Genomic DNA, 23,145 nt, shown 5'->3' with positions numbered 1-23,145 from the left:
TGGCAGCGTTGCATGACAACCCATCTCACCACGGAAAGGAACCTAACAGCTTTGGTAAGAGAGGAGAAAAGGACCTGGCCCGTACGCGGCTCAAACCCGCAACCTTGGCGTTACTAGCACCACCATCTAACCAACTGAGCTAACCGACCTCACAACAGTGGTCCTCTCTGTGCTGCAAAAAATCAAGCTCAGGGAATTTCTTTTGTCCTTTGAATAGAAAGCCGTGTAATTCAGTGTACGGGCTTTCTCGTGCAGTTTCATAGTTCTTGTAACCCAAATCCTACACTGGCCTGAAGTGCCCCCCCATTTCACAGCATTTTTCAGCTGATTTAAAATGTACCTAAAGGAGAAGCATTATTGAAGACCATCAATTACCAAGAGCTTTTGTCAAAGGTTTTGGTGGTCATTTTTAATGACCACAGAGCACTATGACCTCGGTTTTACATCTCATCCAAAAGACAGCGCCCTTTTTCCAACACAGCTTCTCCGTCACTATATTGGGACATTGGGACCCGTACAGACCTCAGAGTGAGCGCCCATTAACACCACTTCCATCTGGAAGCTTTGTTTTTCCCTGTAGCTCACCCTCATCCTGGTACTGACCTGGCTCACACCTGCTTAGCTTCAGTGGGTTTTCAGTTGCGAGTTGCAAAAGTTGGGATACAAGTGTAGCGGCAATGCTTGTTAATAAGACAGAATTAAGCGTTGGTATGCTGTCCTAAATGAAGCCCCATCTCACCCCCCATCTCTGTGGTGCAGCCACAGAGAAAGTATTCATGCAGACTGATTTAAGTTGTTTTCTTTTGATAGGGAACAGCTCCCAGACAGGGATGCACTTAGCTAAGCCTGGCTATCATGATCAATGGTCATCCATTGGCGCCTATCTGTCTAGGGAGTGCTGAATGGACATCTGGACTGCATTCTTAAGTGTCAAGAGTAAGTGACTTATATCTCACCTTGACCAACCAATCAGGGACTGGCAGGGCGTGGTAATACCACGTGGGTCTCCAATGCCCGCCAAACTCTCAACCAATCAGCACACATCTGTGTCTTGGTCAAAAAGGGAGCGCAAGCTCAGATCGGGGCTCTCCTTGGCCATTTTCGCACATCCTCAGAGACAATCACGTGACAACTGCTGTTGTCTGCATAGGGACTTGGACTTTGTTCTAAGCGCGAGGCCAAGCATCCCGTACGTACTCAGAATTCTACTAACGTGAATGCTCCGTTTGATCAACGGCAGCCTACAGTTGGACCCTCGTCGACAACCTGAATAGCTTATTCAGAAGCAGCGCTGGACCGGGAACGAACCAGTTTCTTCCCAGGCAAAAGAGTGACTTGTGAGGACTCGCGGTCACACTCTGTGCATAGAGACTTTCTACTAGCCAGCCGGACTGCTGGTAGATCCCCTCGGAGCAACGACTGCCCTGCGCGCCGCAGTCAGATTCCTCCGCCCGTCCTACTCCGAGCTGCACCTTGACTGGTTGGCTGGTAGCCAGAGGACGCCGACACAACGCCCATTGGACAACCGCTGGAACAGAGGCTGCAACAGAGCTTGTCAGCTGGTTTGGTGTTCGTGCCGGGAAATTCCAAATCCATACACAGTGGATAAGTTAACCCCATGTTCTACATTGCGTCTCGAGAATTCAATTGTACCTCAACACAAGTTGTTATCAATTTAATTCATGAGTAATGTATTTACTTCCGAGTTTAGAGTAACAATGGGTAATAACACTGATTAGCGATTTGGTAACCGAACGATATATATTGACATATATTCTCTGTTGTGTATCTCTTTGTGTTTGCATCTCTTCGAGATTATATATCTTGTATATTGATAACCCTCACAGTAACGTCTGCCGCTCGTATCCAGGCAGACTAGTATATGTTTGGTGCACAATTTATATTAATAAATGTATCTCGTGTATTGAACCCGTGTGTGTGCGTTGTTAGTTGTTCTGGCGATTGATTTTCTAAAAGCCCCAACGAACAACCTCGTGATTACTGCTACAATTAATAAGTGTCTCAGTAAACCCATCAAACCACTACATTTAATGGCGTCCCTGGGTGGGCGAGTTTAGAATGAAATGAGACTCAATCGCACAGAATAACTGATGTTGCTGTGAGTTCAAGTTCAGCACAGCACCGTGGCTTTTATACGCGAATACCGGGTGTGCTGATAACTGCGTAAAGAAATCCCCCTGTTTTCTAGCGTTTAGTGTAACGTGTGCTGATTGGAAATCCATCTGCTCGGGTGTTTAGATTCCATACTGTATTTTGGTAAAAGGAAAAAAAGTAATACTCTTAAAGTTTCTCTGACGTAATGACAATGGCTGCTAAAATGTCTGAAGTGGAGTCGCTTATAAGTACTATTTCTAGCGACGACAATCCTGGTTACTGGAGCGGTATCGAAAAGTTGAACTTTGATGATATTGAGAAGCTGCAAGTAGATTTAGTAGCTAAGGTAGCGAACCAGCTTAACACAGGAGGGTCTGTGAACGCAGTTCAGGTCCTATCTAGTTTCGCCTTAAATCTAGCTAAACAGCTGGAACTGTCTTTGTCCGAGCTGACAAAGTTTCAAACGCTTCAGGGAAAGCTAGAAAGATATAAGGCGGAGCGAGTTGAGTTGTTGGATATAATCAGAGAAAAGAGAGTGAAAAGTGAGGAAAGTGAAGACAGACTCAGGGAAGTTTTAGGTAAATTAGATGACCTGTCTGCTAGAGAAACTGCGGCTGAGGTAGCTAGGAGAGACCTAGAAGCGAGCTTGAAAGAAAAAGAAAAAGAAATTGAGAGTTTAAATGAGCTCAGCCAGGAAAGGCAAAAGGAGTTAGATGCTGCCGTACTGGAAGCAAAACAGGCTAGATCCCACTTACATGCCAGCCCACCTAGCAGCCCGGAGCGCTCACCCAGGAGGTTTCTCCCGGCCAGGGTCTGTGGTCGGATTGGCATGGGGGAGATCGCCGAGTCCTGCGCGAGACACAAGGGCGATTCAATTCAGGCATAGACCCCCTGCTCCTGATCACGGCCGTCTCCCTGCCCACGGAGAAACTGTAAAAATTAACCTCCACTCCCTGAGGCAGTTAGCCAAAGATGTAGAAAGGTTTGACCCGACAGTGTCAGGGAATAATGTGGAGACCTACATTGATGAGCTGAGATATACTTTGCAGTTTATGCCCGAAGCGTCTGAACAGGAAAAGGCTATGTTAGTAAGGAAAACTACCAGCCGAGCGGTCCACGAGTGGATGTCTAGACAAGGACCTGAGGTCTGTAATAGCTTTGAGGAGCTGTGTCAGGCAATGATCGGAGAATTTTCGGCTTTTATAGATCCCATATCTGCCGTGGCCACAGCGCACCATATTAAGCACGAAAAAGCTGAAGCCCCTCGCGACTATTACCCCTATTATATAATATTTTACTATTATATAACTTGTAAAATATTACCCCCAGTCCATTCTCTTCCAAAAGTGAGAAACACCTGTTTTCTACATTTTGTCTGTTTTAAAACCATATCTCTTTAAACCAAACCAAGAGTTTGTCTTTTGCACTGATATTCTGATTCATTTCAATTTCAAAGAAAAAAAAAACATTATCTTCCAAAGCATCATAAAATTGTCCATTCTTCCAGACTCTACTTCTCTCTTGTAGTAGTACAGCAGACCTTTCCAGGTGAGCAGATCACAGAGTCCGAAATATGCTTCCTCCATCAAGCAAAGTACCTGAACATGACTCGGTCTTCATAAAAGCGCCCCTGTAATAAAGAAATTAAATCCAAAATCAAGAGGGCAGTTGCCTACTGAAGTTCAAGAAGTCATCAATTTTAACCTAGCAACACATTAAAGGCTGCATCTATACAAGTACGATTCTAGAAATGCTCACCAGATTACGTTTTAAGAAAGAACTACGCCTCAGGTTCCGCCGAGATCTTAACTCGGATGGCAGGATTCAGAGTCCGGAGTGCGGACTGATGGCGCACGGAGGGTCCACATACTGTGGATCCCTCAGTTTTCTTCCGCGTGTTTAAACCGCCAGCGTGTGGCTCTCCTGTCCCCGTGACCTCATTGCTCTGCTCTCGCCTCTGTGCAGCCGAGCCCGACTCATGGTAAAGTGGAAAAAAATATGCCCTCAACGTGGGATTTACTCTGGATCGAGGATAGATGTCACCTTTTTATCGTTGAACAGGATGTATGTGATGTGGCGACTAGGTTCAATTTTGTATCCTTTTAAAAGATTAAGGACTGGGGTGAGCGGGATTTATCACCCTTTCAGCTAAGAACCCGACGTGAGCACCGTTTAAGCTGCATAGACTCGGTCGTTTAACTCTTCTCCATTAGCAGGGTTAAGGTTAAAGAAAAAAAACATTGCTGACTTCTTTTTTTTTTGCCAGCCGCGAGCGCTGATTAGCGAGGTTTGTATTTCATGTTTTGCAAGTTGCATCCATTTTAAGAAAAACAAGTCGTTCAAGACAGGAAATGAATACTTGCATTTAATTAAGTCTAGGCGTATGCGGTTGTCCATAATGACCAGTTCTGTTCGAGAACACAGCACAAAAAAAGGCACCGCTGGGATTCGGACCCAGGATTTCTTGTTTACTAGACAGGCGCTTTAACCAACTAAGCCACGGCGCCCCGGGAGTACTGTTTTTTTGCAGCCACTTGGACACACCACTCAGACACATCTGCATTCGGTGTGTGCTCCGCCTGCTCGCTGAGCAAGTTGCCACCTTTACATACAATAGCAACATCGACACCAAGAGAAAGGATGACAAATGGCTTTTATCTGGAACTTTTCATGTCCAAGGAGCTCAATGTGCTTTCTGTGTACAACAGGGCCACTGAACTCCACACTGGCCACTGAACCACAGCAGTGGCTTGCTGGCTTGACATCTCCCAAGGAAAATGTTGAAATCGCATGTGGAACAGGAAAAGGACCCTCGAGTACGAGGGAAAAAAAAGAAAAAGATCATCTGGAGCGTGCCAACCCGTGTCTGGAAAGCCCAGTTTCATTGACGAGGTGGCCGAGTGGTTAAGGCGATGGACTGCTAATCCATTGTGCTCTGCACGCATGGGTTTGAATCCCATCCTCGGCGCTCTCTATGTCTGACACGTGTGCCTGTTAGATGTTGGCCCTCCTTCTGTTTGCTCCAGTACTAGAGCTGTACATTTTCTAGCGCTGGCTGAACATGGTATAGTAGGCTAACGTCGGTATCGAGCAGTGGCAGTAACAGTATTTACGTGCCGCTGCTGCCAAGTGGCTCTGGGTTGAGACCGCATTTTCACTTACTTGCAGCACAAACGGAGAAAGCGATTTTTGACAGTCTCTCGAGAGACTGCGCTAGGTGTTTAGGGATAGACTTTGTCAGTTCCCCCTGGGATGATGGCCTCTCAAATAGTTTGTGATTCCTCTAGACGTTTATACAGTAGAAGCCTGCTTCGTGGCTTAAATCCAAGCTAAGGAAACGAGTTAGAGGTCTGATGCAGAACTGCACTGTATGTGTGAGGAAAGCTGCCCCCTTCTGTTCCATGTCGACCGAACAGAGGACTGTAAAGGATACAACCAAGAAACTTTAGGATGCTGGTTGGAATCCAGCTCCAAAGAAGCCCCTTTGGGTGTTATGTCATGAAAAAGTAAGAACAGAGAATCTCCCTTTGATCAAAAGCGCAACAGAACTGTTTTCCGTGGAGCAGGTTTCAGACCCGTAGACCTGTTTTATTTGTATGGCGTTCGTAAGCGCGCAAAACAAGGACAATTCCTGCATCTAACACGAATGTAAATGCTTTTGAAAGTGCAGTGTGGTGCAGCTTGTAAAATCCTTGTCCACATTTGTGGTTTGTTGATGTTTTTTTTCTGTCTGCCAAAGTTGCATTTTGACATCCGGACGGTGAGACTTTATCATTTGAACGTGAAGCCAGCCTTAAACCCTCTGAGGCGTGTCTGTCTGCCGGCATGTATCTTGTGAAAGGTATTTTTTTTTTAACGGAGAGCGACTTTAAAAAGGTTTCCGCAGACACCTCGCACTCCGGAGGAGGAATGCGGCGGCGGCGAGCTCACTGTAGTTGTGGCCGAGTAGTTAAGGCGATGGACTTGAAATCCATTGAGGACTCCCCGCTCAGGTTCGAATCCTGCTGACTACGGCGTCTGCTGCACGTCGCCTTGTGCCTGTGTGGCAAAGGCGAAGTGCCGCTTCTCCTTTCCTGGTACTATAAAAATGCTACATCGCTTGGTCCTGCTTCCATGGAAAGCAGTTCTTCAGGTAATTCTACTCTTACCAAAGCTGTTAGGTTCCTTTCCGTGGTGAGATGGGTTGTCATGCAACGCTTCCACATAGTGCCGACAGACAAGTGTGTTGCGGGAGAAGAGAAAAGTGTTAGAAGATTTAAGAGTTTCTTAGGTGGAGCCAAAATCAAGTGTCACAAATGCAAGTGGGAAGATTTCCAATGTTTAATATGGTCAAAATAAGCGGAAGTTATCTGCTGGTCCGGCACAGTTTGCCATGCTTTTGTCATATACTGTAAAGTGGTGTCGAACTGGGTGTCGAACTGGAGCCGCACCATTTGCATATGTGAGGCTCCAGTTATACATTGAGTGTCACATTAAATGACAAAAATGAAGAGAGTTGTAGCAGCTGGAGAGGTTTTCTTACAACTCTTGAGCTGACACAGTTTTGGAAAATGTTTCCTTCACGCTGCACTGTACAACATAGGCAGCCAAGAGTCTCCAAAACAAAACAGAATGGACAGATAGGAGAAAATTCCCACTCGTCCTGAAGTTCCCAAAATCCAGCACTGAGCGTAAACAAAGTGTCTAAGTAGCGTGGTAATGCTAACCCTAACCCTAGCTGGAGTTTGAGCAATCCAGCACTGAGCGTAAAAAGATGAGTCAAAGTTACGTCTAATCGGATTAGTTTCCTTAGAGCTGGTTCAGAGTTTGCTCAAGAGTTTACCTTTCACAGATGCGCAAAGAAGAATGTTGGGGGTGCACGCTTCAAGGCGCCTTACAGCTGTAGGGAGTGATTCGAGACGATTCGTGGCGTGTGCTCGTTCCCATGTACCGTACGCCCCGGGGTGCAGTGCTAGGATGACGTACAATACCACTTGGGCACGTAACGGCGTTATGTGCAGGGTTTTCGTTTGTTCGTTTTGTTTTGCTCTGCTTTGCTTTGTTTTGCTTTCCATCGCGTTGGTAAGAGCGTAAATAAAAATGCGATTCCTGCGTCTACCACTAATGTAAGAGCTATTTCAAGTGCGACGTGGTGCGGCTTTTCAAATGCTTGTGGGCATTTCTCTGTTGTTGATTCTTTTTTTGTGTGTAACAAAGTGGCATTTTCATGTCCGGACGGGGAGACTTTATCATTCCGACATGAAGCCAGCCTTAAACCCTCTGAGGCGTGTCTGTCTGCCGGCACGTATTTTGTCAAAGGTATTATTTTTTTTTAACGGAGAGCGACTTTGAAAAGGTTTCCGCAGCCACGTCGCACTCCGTGTTAGATTAAAGGAGGAATGCGGCGATGGTGAACTTGCTGTAGTCGTGGCCGAGTGGTTAAGGCGATGGACTCGAAATCCGTTGGGGACTCCCCATGCAGGTTCAAATCCTGCGCGGCAAAGGTGAAGTGCCGCTTCTCCTTCCCTGGTACTATAAAAACACTAAATAGCTTGGCCCCGCTGCCATGGAAATGAGTTCTTCAGATAACCACACATCTTGCGTTCGCACCTCTGGTGTTCTACTTATGCCTTTGAAAACCTAATGAATAAAACTGAAAGAACCGACACAATATGTAGGTGCTCGTAAAGCATGCATTAAAGAACTGTTAACAGCAAGGGTTTCAGTGGGTTAACTGAGGAGAAGGCGTGATCGCTAATTGTTGACTTTTTATTTGGTGTTAGAAACACTCTTACTGTGCATGACGTGCAACAAATTTAGCCACAGAAATTGCATCACGCTTTCATGTATGCTATTGCAGACACCAACGTTGCCTAGATAGAAAACCGAAATAGCCGTGGGTTTGCTTGCTGGTCTGAAGGATCTCTCTTCGAATCTCTATCATTTGTCAATGGAAGTAAAAGGTGCTGCAATCTGATACGTTCAGAATCAAACCCGCAGCTGTTGTTCGACTTTATTTCTTGACTAATTACAACTGAGTGTCGCATGAGCAGTTACGTAAACTTGTCTGATATATTTGAACACAAATGCCGTTCTTCAATTAAAACTAACAGTACATTGTCAGGGACATTCAGTTCTATACAAACAAGAGACAGACAAGAGAACATTTAGTATATAATAGACAGAAAGAGGTTCGAATCCTGCCGACTACGTTGTCCACCTCCTGTCGTTGTGTTTCGGCGCAAGCAAAGAAGCGCCCCTGTTCGGTGTTCCTGGTGGTTTTAAAATGCCAAATTGCTTGTACCCGCTCCCTTGCAAATAAGTTCTTCAGCGTCCGCGAATGGCATTTTACAGCTGGAAGCAGATGTCGACGCTTTTTGCACAGAGCACCAAAAAAGCGTCTTTTTTGAAGGCCCGGGTTCTGAGCATTGGTGGTTCAGTGGTAGAATTCTCGCCTGCCACGCGGGAGGCTCGGCTTTGATTCCCCGCCAATGCAGTGGCTTTTGCAGCTAGCTGCTCCATCACTTGCATCCCCTTGCAACTCGCAACTGAAAACCCACTGAAGCTAAGCAGGTGTGAGCCAGGTCAGTACCCGGATGAGGGTGAGCTACAGGGAAAAACAAAGCTTCCAGCTGGAAGCGGTGTTAATGGTGCCGGCGGTGGGGCGCTCACCCTGAGGTCTGTGCGGGTCCCAATGCCCCAGCATAGTGACGGAGACACTGTGTTGTAAAAGGGCGCTGTCTTTTGGATGAGATGTAAAACCGAGGTCACATCGCTCTGTGGTCATTAAAAATGACCACCAAAACCTTTGACAAAAGCTCTTGGTAATTGATCGTCTTCAATAATGCTTCTCCTTTAGGTACATTTTAAATCAGCTGAAAAATTCTGTGAAATGGGGGGCACTTCAGGCCAGTGTAGGATTTGGGTTACAAGAACCATGAAACTGCATGAGAAAGCCCGTACACTGAATTACACGGCTTTCTATTCAAAGGAGGGCAAAAGAAATTCCCTGAGTTCGATTTTTTGCAGCACAGAGAGAACCACTGTCGTGAGGCCGGTTAGCTCAGTTGGTTAGAGCATGGTGCTAATAACGCCAAAGTCACGGGTTCGTGCCCCGTACTGGCCAGGTCCTTTTCTCCTCTCTTACCAAAGCTGTTAGGTTCCTTTCCGTGGTGAGAGGGGTTGTCATGCAACGCTGCCACATAGTGCCGACAGACAATTAAATGACAAAAATGAAGAGAGTTAAAGCAGCTGGAGAGGTTCTCTTACAACTTTTGAGCTGACACAGTTTTGGAAAATAATTCCTTCACGCTGCAGTGTACCATATAGGCAGCCAAGAGTCTCCAAAACAAAACAGAATTGACAGTCATATAATGTCCATTAACACCGGTTTTAAACGCAGCATCATGTCTGCCATCATAAGAATATGAGTCCAATATTTTAGAATATAGTCAGAATGACTTCTAACCTTAGCCGTGGTGTCTTTAATCCCTATTGCTCAATGCATAGTGTACGTACTGCATACATGTGTCTTGAGAATGAGGAATGGGCCCCTGAGACAGTCATTTGCCTGTTTCACAAATGATCGTATTTTACTAGAGATTCTGTTTGGGATTCAGATGTGCATTCGGACAGCAATCCCTTTCAAGAAATGATATGTTCTGGATGAGGTCAAAGGTGCTAGAACACTGTATTTAGGATGTGTTTGCAGTGATTGTGTGTCTCCTGCTTCAACGCAGTGATATATAGATGTGCTCCTGTAATTTATTGGTACATGCCCAGGGCAGTAAGTAGTCTGAGGATTTATTTCCAGACGGCATAGAGCAGTGAAGCACTTCTACTTAAATTATTACATTATACACAATTTGAGTTCATTTTAAAAAGTAAAAGGTAATGAAAGGAATGCATTTTCATAAGAAAGATAATACCGATATGCATGTGATAATCTTCCTTATATCATGTAGTGCGTCATTTAGACACTTTGTGGGCTTGAAATACAAAGAAAATCATGTTCTATGGTACAAGATAAATACAAAACTTAATCATTTATTTTAATTAGATTTGTTTATAAAGCATAAGCAATCATTTATTACATTAATATATGTGAAAATGACATTTTAGCACCATAATATTACATACAGGTCTCTAGCTTCAACACAGTGATATATATATATATGCTCAGTGATTTATTGGTACATGCCCAGGGCAATAATCAGAATTAGTATTTGTTTCCATACGGGCTACAGGTAATCTTGTGAAATACTTCAACACACTGGATCGCAGATTTAGACCCCCTGCACTCTTACTCCTTAAAAACCAAAGAAATGAAGATATGTAGCAATCACATTGTAACAGGGGTGACAGTGACTTAATGCTTATACTACTGGACTTCTGGTACCTTTAGGGTACGGTGTTCCCTGAAGGGCTCTCAAACCCCGCATTTCAGATGCCTAGCTGTATTGCTGATGTGTTGCACCTCAGAATCACTTTTAAACCTTACCTCTGGTATCTTTAATCCCTATTGCTCAACGCATGGTGAAAGTATTGCATAAATGTGTCTGAAAATGAGCAATGGGCACCTGAGAGACTCATTTGCCTGTTTCACAAATGATCATATTTGACTAGAGATTCTGTTTGGGATTCAGTTGTGCATTCTGACAGCAATCTCTTTCAAAAAATGATTTTACCTTATCGCGGCTTTGCCCTTCTTGCCTTTTTGGACAATATCTCCATCTTGTGGTCGTTGTTGGTAATGTCTAGACAATATCTCCATCTTGTGGTCGTTGTTGGTAATGTTTTCTTATGCCCTTTTTTTATTTCAATTCTCTATTAGATGATTCTAGAATCTCTACAATAGAGTTGAAAACATCAGTTTTATAGCAGACAATATGACATTATTTATAGTCCAATTAGAAATTTATTACCCTGTTTTTAACATAATAACAAATTAAAACTAAGTTTGGAACACCAGGGAACATAAAAAATGATTTTTAGGAAAACCATGAGGTTCTCTGTGTCCGATGCCTGCAAGGGGAGAAAGCTAGAATCCTTTGATTTTTCCAAATTTGAAAATAAACATCATATAACAACAGCTTTCATTCCTAGGAGTGAAAAACAACCATTTTTGAAGACATATTAGTTTCTAAAACACTACAATAAAGTTAAAAACATCCATTTTATATTACATTATTTTTTGTGAAATAATTAAATTGGCTTATTTCTCTCACATTAAATTGGCTACAAATGCAAGAATTCAACCAGATATTCTTGTAAAATGTATAATGTTGCATTGCAGTTAGTTAATGTAGTTAGTCCATAGTCAGCAATCTAAACTTTATTGTTAAGCTTTAATGATTGATGTTGTACCAGTAACCTTTAGAAATACTATAGTACTTCACAAATGCTTTGTGTGTTTGGAAACCTTTTGAGTAAAAGCCTTATAAAAATAGGTTTAGTTTTTACAGGACATCACAAAGAAATAGGATGGTATAATTCTTATAATTGCTTAGTGATTGTATTTGGAAGATTATGCACTAAACAGACTTCAGGAATGCCAGTGGATCATTGTGCTATTTGGAATTATTCCAAAAATCAAGTGACCTCTTTGCTGTAGTATTTTTAGTATTATTTATTTAGTATTAATAAAGAATAGATTTATTAAAGTCGTGCGATGTGCAAGCGGGATATGTAAAATAATTTAAAATAAAGTTTTTTATTATTGTTATAGAGAAACATGATCAGATTTTCCCTGGTTCAGAAACAAAACGATTAAAATCTGTAATCTTTCCACTTGTATGTCATCAGACATTAACGAGTACAACCCCCCTCTCTGCCGGAGTGCTGGCTGTGACGAATTAAACCAATTTCACAGGTGTTTTCAAAGTAGGAAGTACAGTGTTAACTAGTAGATGGCCTCCTCAATGAAATCGCTTCAACATGCTAATGCGTTGGTGTAACAGTCCGGGCGTGGCAAGCTTCCAATGTCAACTCGACTCGATTGGAAGACAATGAACGTATTTTAGCCCTAAATGAATTAATAGCAAACATGGTTTACATAAAAGACATTTTTCCAAGAAAGTTTATAATAATACAATCTATAGTTGAAATCTGAGCCTAAATATAAAGAAAAAAGCATTTTCAGAGAGCAATCACGCTGTGTTTATGTAGAAAAAGCGATTAGGTTTATGAGCAATCTAATTACCTATTCGCTTAAAACGCTATATAAAATAAAGTTTATTTAAAGATGAATGATAAGTGTCGCAGTTTTAATAATTTTCGTAGTAGGGCTTGGACAGATTCCAAGTGCATTTTTGCAATTTACGTTGCATTGTCCAATGTGATGTTGTAATACAGTTTAGAATACAGTAAGTCTAAACTGTATCAGCTTTATTTATGGGTTGCAATTTAGAAAAAGTCAAAAACCGCACTCAAAATCCAATTTAGAGCTTTCTGGCAAGAGGAGACACCCAAATTATAATGTAACATGCCACTGTTTGTGCATGAACAAAGTTATACTGCAATTTTCCTTAGATACGCGATTAAAAAAAATAATTTTTTTGAATCCCCGGCCAAACACATTCCATAAGAATCAGCGCTTTTATACAGTATATCGCCTTTAAACACGCGTTTACGATTTAAATCAAAACTCGATTCAAATCAATATAAATGTTTATTTTGTAACGCATAGGTGACTATTCATTGTTATTAAAAAGACGTAAATTCGATCATGTTGTGATATTTAGAAATATAAATTTGTTTTGATGCGAGTGAGGTTTTATTTAATCTCTGACCAAGGGAAATGTTTCATTTTTTCAAAGAAATGTTTGTTAAAAATTAAAGTCATAGTTCCATGAGATTCAACCACAGACCATGTGACATAGGAGTCAGGAACCTAACCCACAGCACCACCAGCGCAGTCACATGCTGAGGGCTGAAAAAGCACTACAGAAACATTATCGACTATAAAATAATGTAATTAGGCACAGAAGAAGTTTACAGCACAGTACAATAATAAATGCTGACCATGACTTTAGAAGCATAAATTACCTTACACTCAATTTAAACACAAGCTGTCTTTAGCCCTCTAAGCTGGTTCATACAGAAATGTAGAGAACCAGGCTCAGAACACACAGCTTCATTAGCGAATACATATGCAGAACAACTAGAGAAGATGTTTTACAGAGGATGGATTTTTAGAAACATCCCATCAGTGACATCACTGAAGTCAACTCCTAGGTAACTGTCGTGTGGATAGTTTCACAAGAATCAGACAAAGGTTTAAGCATCGCTTATTTTAGATAAAACTGCAAAAAAACAACAACAACCCATAATGTACTTCTTTGCGGCTCTGTTTGCCCAAATCATATATTCACAACGTGAAATTAGAAAATAGTATTACGTAACCAAAAACCGCAATATGGAAACAGAACCTGTGTAATTGTTGACAGATGATGTACTCGTAACATTTTTACAAGACGAACTACAACATTTAAAAAATGACTTGTATGTACTTGATATCTCTAATCAATCCACTGCACTGCATTAAAACAAAACAAAAACTAAAACGCCCTGGGCATACCGTTTCGCGCTTCTTATCAGTTGCTCAAAAGCAATTTGACCGTATGAAATGCATAATATAAACCTAGAAACATATACGTGAGGAGTATTTACGTAGTATCGGTGTCAAGACATACCTCTCAAATACTGTAAATCAAGTTAAAAATATCTCAAGACCGATTCTGGTCATAATGAAACCATGTTTCGTGTATGTTTTCTTTAAAGTACCGAGACCAGCCATATACTGTATGTTTATGTTCCAAAATTAATATCGTTTATGGCCTTCACACGCGTTGCATTACGCTCCTATTCTTTTTATGCTCAGGCACTAAGATTTCCCTTCAGTGGTAAAATTCCATATAAATATTCAATACTTAAACGGGCACAGTTAAGACATTAAATATACATATACATATACATATACATATACAAACTGTATACAGTACAGTTTGCATACGGTAATATGTTTATGTTCCTAAATCAATCTCTTTTATGAGCATGTGAAAGGCATGGTGAATCGATTCTCAAAAATTACTGTACTTTGCATGATTGGAAAAAAATGCGTGATTGCGAAATGCTGTGGTGTTACTTTTACAAAGAAGGTCAGTGAAAAAAATAATGTGGACCAGGGCAATACTTTGAGTTTACAGCTTGTCCAAGGTCATTTATTATTAATACTATTAGTAATATCTTCATTAAAGACTTTGATGGCTACAGCTCAAACATGAGAAGTTGAGCTTTATTAGCTCCACCTTGCGGAAATTCCGGATACTATTATTTTGCTAGCGGTATTTACCGGTAACTCGCGGTAGACTGCGTACAGCGTACCGGAAAATAATGCAGTATCGCCCGCACATTTTGAATGGCTGCATCTGTAGCAATCATATTGTAGCAGACACTCATTTGCCTGTTTCACAAATGATCATATTTTACTAGAGATTCTGTTTGGGATACGGATGTGCATTCTGACACCAATCTCTTACAAAAAATGATTTTACCTTATCGCGGCTTTGCCCTTCTTGCCTCTTTGGACAATATCTCCATCTTGTGGTCGTTGTTGGTAATGTCTAGACAATATCTCCATCTTGTGGTCGTTGTTGGTAATGTCTTCTTATAGATAGATACTTTATTGATCCCGTGAGGGAAATTGCAGTGCAACAGCAGCTTAACACACACAACACAGCCACAGTGTAACGAATTATATAATAATAGTACAATACTGTATATATACTGTATATATATATATGAAACAGAAATAGAAACAGAAACAGGAATCGCTTACTCACCTGGAGAATCTCTGTAGGAATATATAGCATTTATCAATGGAAATAAAAGCTGCTTTAATACAGTGCATGTTCAAACTCAAACCCTCAGCTGCTGTTCTTGTTTGTTTTGGGACAAATTGCAACTGAGCATCGCATGAACCGTTACGTACCCTCATCTGTTAGGGAATTTCAAGGGAGGAGTTAGGTCAGAATGGGTAGGCTGCAAAACAACAAGTAAAGATTTATTCCAAGATGAAACGTTGTGGCGGTTTTCTTATCTTTTCAGCATGGACTAAACTTTTACGTGTTCCTTATATGCTATATGTGTATCTATTAGCACCAATGTCGTTCTTAAAAACTAACATGAAATTGTCAGGGACATTCAGCTATATACAAAGACGAGACAGACAAAGTAATAATTCTGTATTAACGTGGCCTACATATTGACGCAATGATCGAACTAACTGACATGTTCTGATTCAGATCCCCTGCAGTTCATGCCAATTAGAACAATAGCAATGCTGAGTCCTCCCCACCCTACCGAGCACAAATTCAGCTGCTCTCCAGTTCTGTTCTGCATGTTTTTTCATTGCAATTGAGCTCGGAGCTGGAGATGATCTCCATACAGTTCTGTGTTCACTAGCCCGCACTTGCGTGCTAATTTACGGGTTGTGGCAAATGCTTTTCTATAGTTCATATACATGACGGCAACCTGTTACCGAGGAACCTGAGAGGTTTAAAAGCCTCATGAGCCAGGCAGGACTCGAACCTACAATCTTCTGATCCGAAGTCAGACGCGTTATCCATTACGCCACTGGCCCATAGGACATGCACTTGCACTCCACCACAGAGAGCTCTACACTGCTACTAGTAGTACACTTCCCCATCTAAATTTTCACAGCAAGAAACTTGTGTTTCCTACTATTTTTATCAGGTTTAAAATATCATCTCCTTAAAACAGAAAAAGTGTTGATGTGTCGTGCTGAAATTCCGATTGATTTTGAATTCAAAGAAAAAACGTTTTCTTCCAAAACACCGTGAAATTGTCACATCTTGCAGACAATAGGTGTATTCCATGTTGAAAAGAGAAAAAAGAAAACAATGGAGCCTTTTACAGGTGTGAGGCTTCTTCAGGTGTGAGAAGACCTCACGGCCGAAACGTTGTGTTTCCTTTCTTCTCTTTTCAGCATGCAATAAACCTATTACTTGTTCCTTTGCAGCTGAGGAATGCTGACATAGCTACCCAGCTGAACATCTTGCAGACTCTACTTCTCTCCTGTAGAAGTAAAGCAGGGCTTGCTGGGTGAGCTTTTGCTCCGGTAAATTAGGTCACGTGTCATGTTAAATCACTTCTTCTAAACACAACATTTGCTGGTGCTAGCTTTCCCCATGAAAAGAGACATTTCCCTTACAGTACATGACATATCGTTTTTATTCTATCAATAAGTATAGAAATTAAACAAAAGAAAAAATGGTGTCGCCAAAGAATGCACAGCTCTGTCGCCTTGGGGAGGTGTCAAGGGCATTGAGCTCCTTGGACATGAAAAGTGCCCGATAAATGCCATTTCTCATCATTTCTCTTGGCGTCAGTTCTGCTATTAAATGGGACGGAGGCAACGGGCTCAGAGAGCAGGTTAAGTGCACACCGAACGCAGATGTGTCCAAGTGTCTGTAAAAGCGCGGTGCTCCGCTGGCGCTGTTCCCTAGTGGCTTAAAGTGCCTGCCTAGTAAGCAGGCGATCCTGGGTCTGAATACCAGCGGTGCCTCTCTCCGTGTCTTGTTGTGCCGAATGTCTCATTTCAGACAAACGTACAGCTTGGTTCAGTTTAATGCAAGAATTCATTTCCTTTCTGGAATAACTTGTTTTTGAAGAAATCCATACAGCTTGTGAAAGATGAAATCCATTTCTTGGTTGTCAGTGGAAAAAGATTGCCGGCTGCAAGAAGCGCAAGTGATTGTTTTCTTTGACCATAAACCTGCAAATGTAGGGAGTACAAGCGGCCGTCAGTCTCTGTGGCACAATCGGTTAGCGCGTTCGGCTGTTAACCGAAAGGTTGGTGGTTCAAGCCCACCCAGGGACGTATGTCTCCGTTTTTCCAATGTAAACATCATCACCGCTAAAGAAGATGGCGCAGAAGGCTCCACAGTCGAAACGTTGTGCTTCTTTTCTTTTCTTTTCAGCATGGAGTAAACCTTTGCTTGATCCTTTGCAGCCTACGCATGCTGACACAGCTACCTTTCTCTTAACGCGCCTCAATCATTATTCACCAAAACCATCAGCAGAATGTGTCGCCTTTGTGGTGATGTCACTCCTCTGCTTCACAAATGTCCTTAGTGACGGACCATTTCTTTCTGCCATTTTTCCGGAGCGGTTATTGATTGCTCCATCATTTCCCTCATACTTTCCATCCCTAGATTGAAAAAAAAAAAACAGGAACAGGCTGACAGGACGACAATCAAATTGCAAAAACTCATCAAAGCACTCGATAGAGTATTTGAATCCACAAGTAGCTACGAGCAACTTTGTCCTGGCTTGCATGAAAGTCGGAAAATGTCAAAAAGAAAAAGATGGTGGCTTTTTCATATCTGTTCTTTTATTTTTAGTTCGTTGGCTCATCTGTCCATTGTCCTCCTGCCTGGCTCTTGACCTGTGACTGTCTGAACGCACACATTAGACTTTCAGGCGGGGGATTTGTCCTGAGCCTCTGTGAAAGACCCACCCACCCCCATAAATAACTGCTCTAGAAACACATGAATGCAAAACTAAACCACAGCTTAAAGAGGAGCTCCAACTCAGTGCCATACTAATGTAAACGAAGTAATACTAAGACATGTTCTTATGGATTTGTCTTACCTTGAGATATGTAATTGGATTTCAGGATTAACTTCCTCATTCAATGTACTGGTGATTCTTTGCCTGGTCAGTACCTGGGTGGGAGACCTCCAGCGAACAATTAAGCTTGCTGCTGGAAGTGGTGTTAAGAGACTCTTAGGATCTTCCAGAGGTGTCTGTCCAATAGCACTAGTTGCCTTAGAGCTGGCTCAAACATTGCTCAAGAGTCTACCTTTCACAGATGCGCAAAGATGAATGATGGGGGTGCACGCTTCAAGGAGCCTTCCAACTGTAGGGACCGATTAGAGACGATCCGTAGCATGTGTTCGTTTCCATATACGCCCCGTGTCTCAACGGTAGGACAGAGAAAAATACTGCCTCGACACGTAACAGCGTTATATTAAACCGCAGGACTTGAGGGCTGTTTTGTTTGAATGTTCAAGGCATTGGTAAGAGCGTAGGTCAAGGGCCATTGGTGCATCTCCTGTAACTGGAGTAAAAATGCTATTCAAAGTGCAGTGACTAAAATCGTCGTCCACATGTCTCCGTTGTTGATTGCTTTCTGTCTAAGAACGTTCTGTTTTCATGTCCGAACGGGGAGACTTTATCATTCCAACTTGAAGCCACCCTTAAGTCCTCTGAGGTGTGTGTGTGTGTGCTTGCACGTATGGCGTAAAAGGTTTCTTAAACGGAGAGCGAACTTGAAAAAAGTTGCCTCCGCTGCCGCCGCCGCCTCGCACTCCCTGTTCGATTGTAGCAAGAAGGCAGCGGCCGCGGCGCTTGCTGTAGTCGTGGCCGAGTGGTTAAGGTGACGGACTTGAAATCCGTTGGGGTCTCCCCGCGCAGGTTCAAATCCTGCCGACTACGGCGTCCTTTGCATTTGGTTGCGTGCGTGCGTGTAAAAGGACCAGCGCCGTTTCGTTTTCGCTGGGACCTTTAACACTCTAAATCGCCTGGACCCGCAGCCTGTGAAATCGATTCTTCAGCACCCACGAAGGACGCTTTGCCGCTGGACACAGATAACGATGCTTTTCTGCAACGAGCTTTCCAGCTGAATTTTCTCGGCAGCTCCGTACTGAACCTGTTCTCCATTGCAACATAGCGGAGGCTCGTCACGTCTATAGCAAGGCTGTGTAGGACCGCATACGCCACAGTGACTTGTACACAGACCACATGAAAGGCAAGCAAAATACACTTTTAAAATTCCAAAGACTCACAAGGTCAGAGAAACAGCGATGACCTGAACAGATCTGTTACAGAAGTCTAGGTTGACCTTTTTAGAGCTGTAATTGCATTTTTGTTTAATAGAAGATCAAATCTACTCGCATGTACCAGCACCTTACAGTTTATTGATGTTAATTCTGTTTAAGTAATAAGATTGCTAACGATGTTGGACTTTAGCCGGTGTTTTTTAGAACAAATTGCTTACACTTCTGTAAGGAATACGCAGTACGTGCCTTTGTCAGTCATTGCTCACCATACCTGTAACTTTCTTATCTAACTCACTTCCTCAAATGGTGAAGGTCCACAAACATAAATGAAAAAAAAACCCTTGTTGTAGATGAGGTGCACAAAAAAGCAGCCCCTGATAGTGTATAACACATTTATACTATTGCAGAGACACATGTAACATATATATACTGTATATATGAAACAGAAATAGAAACAGAAACAGGAATCGCTTACTCACCTGGAGAATCTCTGTAGGAATATCTAGCATTTATCAATGGAAATAAAAGCTGCTTTAATACAGTGCATGTTTAAACTCAAACCCTCAGCTGCTGTTCTTGTTTGTTTTGGGACAAATTGCAACTGAGCATCGCATGAGCCGTTACGTACCCTTATCTGTTAGGGAATTTCAAGGGAGGAGTTAGGTCAGAATGGGTAGGCTGCAAAACAACAAGTAAAGATTTATTCCAAGATGAAACGTTGTGGCGGTTTTCTTATCTTTTCAGCATGGACTAAACTTTTACGTGTTCCTTATATGCTATATATGTATATATTAGCACCAATGTCGTTCTTAAAAACTAACATGAAATTGTCAGGGACATTCAGCTATATACAAAGACGAGACAGACAAAGTAATAATTCTGTATTAACGTGGCCTACATATTGACGCAATGATCAAACTGACTGACATGTTCTGATTCAGATCCCCTGCAGTTCATGCCAATTAGAACAATAGCAATGCTGAGTCCTCCCCACCCTACTGAGCACAAATTCAGCTGCTCTCCAGTTCTGTTCTGCATGTTTTTTCATTGCAATTGAGCTCGGAGCTGGAGATGATCTCCATACAGTTCTGTGTTCACCAGCCCGCACTTGCGTGCTAATTTACGGGTTGTGGCAAATGCTTTTCTATAGTTCATATACATGACGGCAACCTGTTACCGAGGAACCTGAGAGGTTTAAAAGCCTCACGAGCCAGGCAGGACTCGAACCTACAATCTTCTGATCCGAAATCAGACGCGTTATCCATTACGCCACTGGCCCATAGAACATGCGCTTGCACTCCACCACAGAGAGCTCTACACTGCTACTAGTAGTACACTTCCCCATCTAAATTTTCACAGCAAGAAACTTGTGTTTCCTACTATTTTTGTCAGGTTTAAAATATCATCTCCTTAAAACAGAAAAAGTGTTGATGTGTCGTGCTGAAATTCCGATTGATTTTGAATTCAAAGAAAAAAGGTTTTCTTCCAAAACACCATGAAATTGTCACATCTTGCAGACAATAGGTGTATTCCATGTTGTAAAGAGAAGAAAGAAAACCATGGAGCCTTTTACAGGTGTGAGGCTTCTTCAGGTGTGAGAAGACCTCACAGTCGAAACGCTGTGTTTCCGTTCTTCTCTTTTCAGCATGCAATAAACCTAGTACTTGTTCCTTTGCAGCCGAGGCATGCTGACGTAGCTACCCAGCTGAACATCTTGCAGACTCTACAGTACTTCTCTCCTGTAGAAGTAAAGCAGGGCTTGCTGGGTGAGCTTTTGCTCCGGTAAATTAGGTCACGTGTCATGTTAAATCACTTCTTCTAAACACAACATTTGCTGGTGCTAGCTTTCCCCATGAAAAGAGACATTTCCCTTACAGTACATGACATATCGTTTTTATTCTATCAATAAGTATAGAAATTAAACAAAAGAAAAAATGGTGTCGCCAAAGAATGCACAGCTCTGTCGCCTTGGGGAGGTGTCAAGGGCATTGAGCTCCTTGGACATGAAAAGTGCCCGATAAATGCCATTTCTCATCATTTCTCTTGGCGTCAGTTCTGCTATTAAATGGGACGGAGGCAACGGGCTCAGAGAGCAGGTTAAGTGCACACCGAACGCAGATGTGTCCAAGTGTCTGTAAAAGCGCGGTGCTCCGCTGGCGCTGTTCCCTAGTGGCTTAAAGTGCCCGCCTAGTAAGCAGGCGATCCTGGGTCTGAATACCAGCGGTGCCTCTCTCCGTGTCTTGTTGTGCCGAATGTCTCATTTCAGACAAACATGTACAGCTTGGTTCAGTTTAATGCAAGAATTCATTTCCTTTCTGGAATAACTTGTTTTTGAAGAAATCCATACAGCTTGTGAAAGATGAAATCCATTTCTTGGTTGTCAGTGGAAAAAGATTGCCGGCTGCAAGAAGCGCAAGTGATTGTTTTCTTTGACCATAAACCTGCAAATGTAGGGTGCACAAAAGACTGTCAGACTCTGTGGTGCTGAAAAGTTGGTGGTTCAAGCCCCTCCAGTATGCGTGTCTCAGTTTTTCCAATGTAAACATCATCACCATCGCTAAAGAAGATGGTGCAGAAGGCTCCACAGTCGAAACGTTGTGCTTCTTTTCTTCTCTTTTCAGCATGGAGTAAACCTTTGCTTTATCCTTTGCAGCCTAAGCATGCTGACGCAGCTACCTTTCTCTTAACACGCCTCAATCATTATTCACCAAAACGATCAGCAGAATAAGTCGCCTTTGTGGTGATGTCACTCCTCTGCTTCACAAATGTCCTTAGTGACGGACCATTTCTTTCTGCCATTTTTCCGGAGCGGTTATTGATTGCTCCATCATTTCCCTCATACTTTCCATCCCTAGATTGAAAAAAAAAAAACAGAAACAGGCTGACAGGACGACAATCAAATTGCAAAAACTCATCAAAGCACTCGATAGAGTATTTGAATCCACAAGTAGCTACGAGCAACTTTGTCCTGGCTTGCATGAAAGTCGGAAAATGTCAAAAAGAAAAAGATGGTGGCTTTTTCATATCTGTTCTTTTATTTTTAGTTCGTTGGCTCATCTGTCCATTGTCCTCCTGCCTGGCTCTTGACCTGTGACTGTTTGAACGCACACAGTAGACTTTCATGCAGGGGATTTGTCCTGAGCCTCTGTGAAGGACCCACCCACCCCCATAAATAACTGCTCTAGAAACACATGAATGCAAAACTAAACCACAGCTTAAAGAGGAGCTTGTCATGACCGCCAGGCAGTTAAGACCAACTCTTAAGCAATCTAAACAGCACCAGCAGAGGGTGATTATTAACAAACGCCGCCGCACGAGTTAACCCACCTGCACACACTCCACCGTGGGGTACGCAGTGCTATTTTTACCATCTTTACTTGCTTCCCGCTGGTATTGAGTCTACTCCTTGAGAGCTCTACCTGGCGTTTTTTCCATTACCTCGTTTATTCTGGATATTGGACTCCCCTTCTGCCTTTTCGACTTTGGACCTCGCCTCTCACCTCGGACTGTTTGCCACCAGTGTTCTCCCTGGATTACGACTTACCTTACGCCTCTTGACCACGAAACAAAGCAAAGCAGAGCAAAACAAAATGAACAAACGAAAAGCCTCACGTCCCGCACTTGCGTGTAACGCCGTTACGTGCCCAAGCGGTATTGTACTTCATCTTAGCACTGCACCCCGGGGCGTACGGTATATGGGAACGAGCACACGCCACAAATCGTCTCGAATCACTCCCTACAGCTGTAAGGCACCTTGAAGCGTGCACCCCCAACATTTTTCTTTGCGCATCTGTGAAAGGTAAACTCTTGAGCAAACTCTGAACCAGCTCTAAGGAAACTAATCCGATTAGACGTTACTTTGACTCATCCTTTAAGGAAACCTTGTTAATTGGAGAAATCAATGATTTCGAATGAATTCTGTATGCGTTAAAAGACAGCTATACACAGAAAACATGCAGGACACTTCTCATGATGTTTCCCGAGCCGAAACACAGTGCGTTTTTCCAAGCCCTCTGACAAAGCCCGCCCACTGAAAACTGCAGCAGATCGTGTAAAGACGTTCAACTTTGTAACTACTGCACGCACAGGAAGCAGAATAAATTCCTCTTTTCAAACTGTCAAAGGTTTGCTTTGCGAACACTGCAGGACATCGCACAATCTCTTTTGAATGGGGACAAACGATTTC

At 42.6% G+C, this 23,145-nt stretch overlaps 6 non-coding genes across 6 annotated transcripts; 4 read left to right on the top strand and 2 right to left on the bottom strand.

Annotated features, from left to right (window-relative positions):
• The first annotated feature begins 5,001 nt into the window (after positions 1–5,001).
• On the top strand, positions 5,002–5,083 carry trnas-gcu (transfer RNA serine (anticodon GCU)). The gene has a single exon. It is a non-coding gene; the product is annotated as a tRNA-Ser (tRNA).
• A 2,428-nt stretch (positions 5,084–7,511) lies between these two features.
• On the top strand, positions 7,512–7,596 carry trnas-cga (transfer RNA serine (anticodon CGA)). The gene has a single exon. It is a non-coding gene; the product is annotated as a tRNA-Ser (tRNA).
• Positions 7,597–15,663: 8,067 nt separating this feature from the next.
• trnar-ucg (transfer RNA arginine (anticodon UCG)) lies at positions 15,664–15,736 on the bottom strand. The gene has a single exon. It is a non-coding gene; the product is annotated as a tRNA-Arg (tRNA).
• Positions 15,737–16,922: 1,186 nt separating this feature from the next.
• trnan-guu (transfer RNA asparagine (anticodon GUU)) lies at positions 16,923–16,996 on the top strand. Its single transcript has one exon. It is a non-coding gene; the product is annotated as a tRNA-Asn (tRNA).
• A 1,537-nt stretch (positions 16,997–18,533) lies between these two features.
• Positions 18,534–18,615, top strand: trnas-uga (transfer RNA serine (anticodon UGA)). Its single transcript has one exon. It is a non-coding gene; the product is annotated as a tRNA-Ser (tRNA).
• Positions 18,616–20,165: 1,550 nt separating this feature from the next.
• trnar-ucg (transfer RNA arginine (anticodon UCG)) lies at positions 20,166–20,238 on the bottom strand. The gene has a single exon. It is a non-coding gene; the product is annotated as a tRNA-Arg (tRNA).
• Between the last annotated feature and the right edge of the window lie 2,907 nt (positions 20,239–23,145).

This window comes from Lepisosteus oculatus, unplaced genomic scaffold (genome assembly GCF_040954835.1).
Source record: "Lepisosteus oculatus isolate fLepOcu1 unplaced genomic scaffold, fLepOcu1.hap2 HAP2_SCAFFOLD_48, whole genome shotgun sequence".
Classification (NCBI taxonomy): domain Eukaryota; kingdom Metazoa; phylum Chordata; class Actinopteri; order Semionotiformes; family Lepisosteidae; genus Lepisosteus; species Lepisosteus oculatus.
Note: the sequence above shows the minus strand (reverse complement) of the source record. Positions and strands in the feature narration are given on the sequence as shown.